This window comes from Gossypium hirsutum, chromosome D01 (assembly GCF_007990345.1).
Source record: "Gossypium hirsutum isolate 1008001.06 chromosome D01, Gossypium_hirsutum_v2.1, whole genome shotgun sequence".
NCBI classification, from domain to species: domain Eukaryota; kingdom Viridiplantae; phylum Streptophyta; class Magnoliopsida; order Malvales; family Malvaceae; genus Gossypium; species Gossypium hirsutum.
In genome coordinates, this window is record NC_053437.1 from 36,865,059 (window position 1) to 36,872,417 (window position 7,359).

A 7,359-nucleotide genomic window follows, 5' to 3' on the forward strand; every position below is an offset into this window, starting at 1 on the left:
GGTCAAAAAGTTGGACGCCTTCAACTTTTTAAAATTACACATAGGAAGAAAGATGGATCTCCCATGACTCCTGAAGCCGGTGAAATAATTGTACGTTTACTTAATACGATTTGACTTGTTTTAGTTATTTATAGTGTTTATTTTCTAATGGTTTAATTAATTGCTTGTAATGCGACTATTGTTATGTTGCGTATGTTTTTTAATATATATTGCGTTCCTAACTAAGTGATTTATTTATTAGGAAAAACTAAAGGACAAAAAGGCGGAGTACGAAGCGATTGCTTCTAGTGATAGTTCTGTTCATCTTGAGGACATTGATAACCGGATTATTACTGAAGTTTTGGGTCCTAAAAGGTATGGTCGGGTTCGATTTCAAGGATCTTTTGTTAGCCCAACCCAATATTTTGGATCCAGCTCGCACCAATACATGGCTTCGGGGAGTCGGGCTCAAGCTGAAGTTCAGAGGTTAAAAGACCAGATGGCTCAGATGCAAGCGACTACAGTTGAGGTTCAAAGGAAATATGAAGAACTCCAGCTACAACTTAAAGCAGAGGTGGCAGCGAGGGAAGCAGAGGCTGCAGCGAGAGAAGTAGAGCAGAGCAAAAAGTACGACGAACTCCAGTAGCAACTTCAGACTATGATGAAGATGTTTCAGTCGCAACTTCCGCCGTCATAGTGTATTGCATAAATATTTTTATCATTTTAACATTTAACATTTTTGCAAAAATAATATGAATTCACTTTTATTTATTGATATTAATATTATTTTATTCGTTTGATTTGAAATATTATATAAATGTATTGCTTTTGGCTGGTTTAGATCTGGTTACTTTTGATTTGTTGCTACAGGAGGGCTGAAAAAATGAAAATTTTAATATAAAAAAATCCCAAAAATAGTGGCGTTTTTGTATAAAAGCGCCGCTAAAGAACATGTTCTTTAGCAGCACTTAGAAAAAAACGTCGCTAAATATAATGTTCTTTAGCGGCATTTTTGTTTGTAAACACTGCAAACGTTTGCGACGTTTTCGTTAGCAACCTTTTTTGCGGCGCTTGTGGAAGCGCCGCAAATACCTTTAGTGGCCTTAAAAAGCACCGCTAAAGGCCTAAAAAAACGCTACTAAAGACCTGTTTTGGTGTAGTGATATATGTGTATAAATGATGTTAATGGATAGAATTAAGTATGTGTGTATGGTTTAAATTTCTGAAAGGATTGAATTGTAGTATTGATTGCTTAGGTGATGCAATTTGGTACCAAATGGACCTATTTGAAACAAGCGATCATGTCGCGACAAGAAATCGCCAGTGAGTCATATCAGGACAAGAAACCCCCAAAGTCGCAACGTCAACCTGATATTTTTCAAACTTTACAATTTGGTCCTAATTCAACCCGGGTTAGACTTAGAGCTTTCGTAAGCTTGTATAAGACCTAAATAACAGCCCGATTTTGGGCCAAGTCGGGCAGTGGTTTCGGACCACAAATTCGACAAGGAAAAAATTATTTTTATCATATTTTTATGGTCTACAATTTCACGAAATGATTTCGTAAAAATTTCGTTCAAAAATTTCAACGTTTGGGCACTCAATTTAGCCAAAAGGACTAAATTGTAAAAAGTGAAAAAGTTGAGTTCTACATGTTAGAAGTGTCCAATTGTTATGAAATTTTAAATTGGAGGTCCTTAAATGGTAATTAGTCTATTGGTTAACTTGTTGGACAAAAATGGACAAGAGATAAGTGAAATAGGATATTTTTAAGTTGGGGGCATTTTGGTTATTGAGTAATTAAAAGAATTAAAAAGGCCAAAATAGCCAAAAATTTGTCCATCTTCTCCATGATGAAAAAAATAGCAAGGGTAAAACCATGTTTAGGGTTTTCAAGCTTCCAAGCTCCATAGTAAGTGATTCTAAGCCTCGTTTTAATGTTATTTACGTTTTTGAAGTCCTGGTAGCTTAATTTAGCTTATTCTAGTAATAGTTTAACCTAGAGTTTATATTTGGAAAAATATTCATAGGTGAAATGTGTTTATTTTGATGTTTTATGGTAGAATATGAAGCTTGAAATTGTGTTAAACAATTTTTGCTAAGCTATTTTCAGTGAAAACAAGTGAAATAGCATAATCGGTAAAAATTATTATTGTTCATAAGTGCATGTTAGAGCAAGAATTTGATGTTGCTATAGAAGGGAAAAATGTTCAGTGTGTTATAAAACATAAGAAAAAGGAATAAAATTTAATTTTCGAGCCAAATGGCAAAATCATAATTTTGCAAAAATTTAGGGGCAAAAATGTAATTTTTTAAGTATGATTTTTGGATCAAATTGATTAATATGAGTGCTAAATACGTTAAATGTGTTGTTAAAAGCAGTGAAAGGTGAGAAATTGACCTTGAAAATATGATAGTAAGTTTGTACGTGGATAATATATTTTTTATTAATGCTTAAGCTGTAACAGCCCGATTCTAGGCCTAGTCGGAATAGTGGTTTCGGGACCACAAATCCGATGAGGAAAAATATGGTTATTATTATATTTTTATGGTCTACAATTTCACGGAAAATTTTCGTAAAAATTTCGTTCGAAAATTTTGACGTTTGGGCACTCAATTTAGTCAAAAGGACTAAATTGTAAATAGTGCAAAAGTTGAGTTCTACATCTTAGAGGTGTCTAATTGTTATGAAATTTTAAATTGGAGGTCTTTATGTGGTAATTAGACCATTAGTTAGTTGATGGACAAAAATAGACATAATAAATGGGTGAAATAGATTTTTTTTAAATGGGGGCATTTTAGTCATTTGGTTATTAAATAGAATTAAATGGGAAAAAGATGGCAAAATATGCTCATCTTCTTCATGGTGAACGAAATCAGCAAGGGGGAAGCCATATTTAGGGTTTTTAAGCTTTCAAGCTCCATAGTAAGTGATTCCAAGCCCCGTTTTTAATGTTCTTTATGTTTTTGGAATCCCGGTAACTTGGTTTAGCTTATTCTACCATTAATTCGTGCTAGGGTTCATATTTGGAAAAATACCCATAGGTGAAATGTGTTTATTTGTTGTTTTATGGTGGAATATGAAGCTAGAGATTATGTTAAACAACTTTTGCTATGCAATTTTAAGCGAAAACGGGTAAATAGACATAATCGGTAAAAATAGTTAATGTTCAAAAGTATGTGTTAGAGTGAGAATTTGATGTTGCCATAGAAGGGGAAAATGTTCAGCATGTCATAAAACCTAATAATAAGTGATGAAGTTTAATTTCCGAGCTTGGGGACAAAAGTGTAATTATGCAAAAGTTTTGGGGCAAAATTGTAATTTTTTCAAATTGTTGGGTGGTGGATTATTTTAATGAATGTGAACATTAAATGAGTCAAATTTACTATTATAGATCAAGAAAGACGTGAAGATTATCTCAAACGAGGAAAAGAAAAGATAGTGGAGTGAAGTGCAAAATTACGATATTTTGCACCGAGGTAAGTAAACACGTGACTTAATGTACTATTTTGATATTATTTGACAAGTGTTGAGATTTATTTGAAATTAAAATAAATGTTTGGCAATATTCCAAAAATGTTGTTAAATCGGGAAAGGTGGTAAGGGGTTGCAAAACGCGGTTTTTGGGTTGAACACTTGGAATAGGCCGGAGTATATTACATATAAAGGGGTTGCTGTGTGCTGATTCCCCGATTCATTGGTGGTTGCTAAGTGCTGATTCCACCGTATTTTTAAATGTGAAAGGGGGTTGCTAAGTGCTGATTCCCCTACTTATTGGTGGTTGCTATGTGCCGAGTCTACCGTATTTTTAAATGTGAAAGGGGGTTGCTAAGTGCTGATTCCCCCGAGGGGTTGCTAAGTGCTGATTCCCCTACCCACTGGTGGTTGCTAAGTGCTGATTCCACCATATCTTTGAAATGAAAAAGGGGGTTGCTAAGTGCTGATTCCCCCAAGGGGTTGCTGTGTGCTGATTCCCCAATTCAGTGGTGGTGCTAAGTGCAGGATCCACCGATAACGGTTAACATTCCGAGTGTTCAACGAGAAAATTGGAAGGTGAATATTACTATGTGGTGGATGAGTTTATGGGGTAATATTGAGTTGGATACTAAATCAACCCATGTATGAGATGGGAGAAAATATTAAAAACGCAAAAGGAACGATTTAAATACAAAACTGTGTTGAACAACAGCAGTTGGGTAACTTTGAAAAATCACCATAAATGGTGGGAATTGAATGGGTGGTTGAATAATATATGAAATTGAAGTTGAATGAGTCTATTTTCATATGAAAGAAATAGAGTAAGCAAAAGAGTTGTATTTTTGGAGATATTTGAATTTTACTGAGACAGGGCTGGATTAATTTTGAAATCCCCTGTTCCAACTTTGGAAAATCACTAAAAATTTTACAAAAATAATTATGGCCTGGAATTTATATCCCTGGATTCCTGATTGAATCTATTTTTTATAGAAACAAACAAAACCATTTTTCAAATTTTGTACAGTGAGTTAAGTGAATTTTAGTAAGGAAGGGTCAGAACTGTGGGGCAGTGAAACAGGGGAAGGTTTAAGGAATAAACTGTACTAATTGGCTGGGTAAAAAATTCTGAAATTTTTATGGTGAAAAGTTATAGGAGTCTAGTTTCAGGAAAAATTTACGTAACTCAATTTGGATCCCTGTAGCTCCGGATAAAATTAAATTAGTGACTATGACGCAGAAAAACAGCTTGCTGGAAATTACCCAAACAATGAAATTATGTGTGAATAAATTTATATTATGGTGTAGTGATGTGAGAAATTACTTAATTATCATGTGTTTACTTACTAAGCTATATGCTTATTTGATTTTATTTTTCCCTTGATTATAGTGACTTCCATCAACTTGGAATTTGGAACGGAGTCAGACAATCATCTACACTACCCTCCACATTTGGGTATTTTGCTACCAGCATTCCGGAAAAATTATGGCATGTATAGACAACTTATGTAATGTGGAATCATCATGTAAATATATGTTATGGTTTGATTTAAAATGTAGTGTTTATTAACGGTTAAATTGTGTGTGTTTATACAACTGAACTTGGTTGGTATATTGAAATGTGTTGTAAATTTGCAGGAGGTTTTAAGCAAAATTGAGCAGAAATGCTGTCGAAATTTAAAAAAAAACTTAATAATACCTCATACTCTGTTCTGAGCTGGAATACGAGTAAGGGGTGTTACATAAGCGTTTTATTATTTTATTTAAGAAATGTACTATACGTGGAACAAATATTTGATGCAAATTATGAATTAAGATTGTTTAGAGAAGAACTGGTAAAATATTGAAAAGTAAAAATTTCCCGATTGAACCTCAGAATAGAAAAGGTATGAATGATTGTAATTGGGTCACGTGTGGTACGGACTAAGTGCAGGTCACTACGTGTACCAAACTGATAGGTCGCATATGTGGCACGGACAGTGTGTCGGGCCACCAATATTCTTTTAAGATACAAGGGTGGCACGGACTGTGTGCAGGCCACCAATATTCTGTTAAGATACAAGGGTGGCACGGGCTATGTACAGGCCATCGAGAGTCTGTTATTACACAAAGGTGGTACGGACTGTATGTAGGCCACCGAAAAATCTGTTTTTATTCCGATAAGTTCATCGGGAAAATTGACTAAGTGTAATTGAATGATGAATATATATATGTGGATTTGGATTGAAGATTGACTTGAAATTGGAAATGAGAAATTGGATTGCTTTGAATATAGTGATAAATTGAATGGATTGTATATGAATTGAAATGAACTATTGGAATGAGATGTGATTAATTCAATGGAATTGAGATAGTGAAAAAGTGAAATTATGAAAGAATACATTTTACAACAAAACAATTTAGACAATAGCAGTTGTGTAACTTTGAAAAATCACCAAAAATGGTAGAAATTTAATTAGAGAGTGAATAAGATATGAAATGAAATCTTAATGAGTCTATTTTTACATAAAAGAAACAGAGCAAGTAAAAGAGTTATACATTTTGAGATATTTGAATTTTAGTGAGGCAAGATCAGATTTATTTTGGAATCCCCTATTCTGACTTTGGAAAATAATTAAAAATTGTAAAAAAATGATTATGAGTTATAATTTATATGATTAGAATCCTTATGAGTCTATTTTCAAAGGAAACAAATGGAAATATCATCTGAATTCTGTACAATGAGATAATTCATTTTTAGTGAAGAGAGGTCTTAGATGTTGAGCCATGAAACAGGGGTGACTTTAATGAATAAAATGTATTTATTGGCCAAGCCAAAAATTCTTAAAATTTAAATTTAAGAATATATGTGAGTCTAGTTCCTAGGAAAATTAACTAAACTTAATTTGGAGTTCTGTAGCTCTGGATAAAAAAAATTTAGTGACTGTAACCCGACTAGACAGCTTATTTGAAGTTGAATGAATAGTGAAACTATAGAGAATGTTATTTTTAAGAGTGTTATGTACACTAAGGACGTGGAATGGAGAGGAGGAGGAGGAAAAAATAAAATATACTAATGATTCATGTATAATTGGCTATATGCTCGTTTATAACCGATAGACGCCGAATTGAATAGTAAATTCGTATCGGTATTGAATTTATTAATAGCAATTGTTGAAATTTTGAATAATATGTTAGTAATAAAAAAATAAAGTAAATATCAATATTGAATTGTTTGTGAGTTGAATGGGAATTATTATTGATATGATTTGAATTAAAATAATTATTATGGTATTGAAATGCAAATTGGATTGAGAAATTAATTTAAATTGTGAACACGAAGAGTTATGAATTGAATGGAATTGAAATAAAACATTGAATTGTTATTACTTTTGAATTAGTTATTTTGGTACATAGATAATGCTGGATGATAATCATGCTTTGTGAAATATCTGTAGTCATAAGGATTATTATATTTCTTGTTATTAGAATCATTGGGTTATGAGATGTTATAAAATTGTTAGATTTAATGGTTGATATGAATTTTAAGGCTAATTTACTAGTCGACTAAAGGAGAAATGAGTTTGTTGATGGTTGCGTATACGAAATTTTGGCATATGCTCGAGATATGTAATGTAGTAATATGTGAAATTAATATGAAGAGATTTATGATTGTTATTAGTGTTGATTTTGGCATAATGTGGATTATTCAAGGTTGAAATAATTTAATGGATAAATTGAGTATATGAATGAGTTTGTATCGAGTCTTATAGGCTCTATTTATTATGAATACAATATTTCGAGGATAGGTTGTAAAGAATTATAAAAAGCACGTTAATAATATAAAATTTTTAATTCGGATAAAATTTTGTAACTCGGTTTAATACATATACAAGTGTATGTGTTTTAGTAATGCCTCATACCCT